Below are 1,811 nucleotides of genomic sequence, written 5' to 3'. Positions count from 1 at the left end.
AAACTTAGGAACACAATGAGGTAAAGGAACAAGTCACAAGAGAGAATATGGAGAAAATACATGATATGGTTCCATTTATATAAGGAACAGGGAAAACTAAACAACAGGTAGTAGGGTTACATACATAGTAAAACTCTAACAAAAAGCAGGTGAATGATTAACCCATTAAAGACAGTGTTTATCTATGGTTGTTGGGGGTGAGGAGTGATGTGACTGGATAGAGGTTTAAAGAAACTTCCAAGGTGCTAGTTAGGTGTTCTTTTTATAATTTAAACTCTACACAAACAACTTACATATTCTTTATGTAGAGTTGATCCTTGAACAACATGGGTTTGAACTGTGTAGGTCCACTTACACTCAGATATTTTTCAACAGTAAATACTATGGCACTACACAATCTGAAATTGGTTGAATCCATGGATGTGGAACCATGGATAGAGGAATTGTGGATATGGAAAGAAAGTGAAAGTCACTCAGTCATGTCTGACTTTGCGACTCCATGGACTATAGACCACCAGGCTGCTCTGTCCATGAAATTCTCCAGGCCAGAATACTGGAGTGGGTAGCAATTCCCTTCTCCAGGGGATCTTCCTGATCCAGGAATTGAACCCGGGTCTCCTGTATTGCAGGTGGATTCTTTACTATCTGAGCCACCAGGGAAGTCCATGGATATGCAGAAGTGAAGTGAACTGAACTGAAGTCGGTCAGTCGTGTCCGACTCTTTGCGACCCCATGGACTGCAGCCTACATGGGATTTTCCATGCAAGAGTACTGAAGTGGGTTGCTATTTCCTTCTCCAGGAGATCTTCCTGACCCAGGGATCGAACCCGGGTCTCCTGCATTGTAGGCAGACACTCTACCGTCTGAGCCACCAGGGAAGTCACCAGGGATATGGAGGGCCAACTATAAATTTAGACTGTGTACAAGGCCAGTGTGCCTAACCTCTGCCTTGTTCAAGGGTCAATTGTATTATGTATCTTATTAAAAATTTGTAATAGTAAAGGATTAAGAATAACAAAACTTTTTGAAGAAGAAAAATGAACTGAAGGAATTCAAGCTGACAGAACAAAATGGAGAAACTGGAAACAGCTCTCCACACATATGGAAAAAAGTGGGGAAAATGATGGTACATTTACTATATAAGCCTAGGAAGCCTAGCTATCTTTATATGAATGATGAAGATTAAAAAATATATCTTGGGAATTCTCTGGAAGTCCAGTGGTTAGGACTCAGTGTTTTCATGGCCAAGGGCATGGGTTCAATCCCTGGTGGGGGAACCAAGATCCTGCATGCCATGCAGTATGGCCAAAAAAAATTTTTTTGAAGTATATTTTTACCTAACACTGTACCAAAAATCTGTCAATCTTCAAGCAGCTTAAAGAGCTAAATGTGAAAATAACATCTTTAAAATTCTTAGAAAAAAATTTTTTAAGATTTTTATATCTTCTGGGTAGTTCAGTTCAGTCGCTCAGTCGTCTCCGACTCTTTGCGACCCCATGACCACAGCATGCCAGGCCTCCCTGTCCAGCACCAACTCCCAGAGTTTACCCAAACCCATGTCCCATCGAGTCAGTGATGCCATCCAACCATCTCATCCTCCGTCGTCCCCTTCTCCTCTTGCCCTCAATCTTTCCCAGCATCAGGGTCTTTTCAAATGAGTCAGCTCTTCACATCAGGTGGCCAAAGTATTGGAGTTTCGGCTTCAACATTAGTCTTTCCAACGAACACCCAGGACTGATCTCCTTTAGGATGGACTGGTTGGATCTCCTTGCAGTCTAAGGGACTCTCAAGAGTCTTCTCCAACACCACAG

General features: G+C 42.2%; 1 non-coding gene across 1 annotated transcript; it reads right to left on the bottom strand.

Moving 5' to 3' along the window:
• Positions 1-805: 805 nt before the first annotated feature.
• On the bottom strand, positions 806-878 carry TRNAC-ACA. The gene has a single exon. It is a non-coding gene; the product is annotated as a tRNA-Cys (tRNA).
• Positions 879-1,811: the final 933 nt, after the last annotated feature.

Source organism: Cervus elaphus, chromosome X (genome assembly GCF_910594005.1).
Source record: "Cervus elaphus chromosome X, mCerEla1.1, whole genome shotgun sequence".
NCBI lineage: Eukaryota > Metazoa > Chordata > Mammalia > Artiodactyla > Cervidae > Cervus > Cervus elaphus.
The sequence above is the reverse complement of the archived record's forward strand: the minus strand, read 5'-3'. Positions and strand labels throughout refer to the sequence as shown.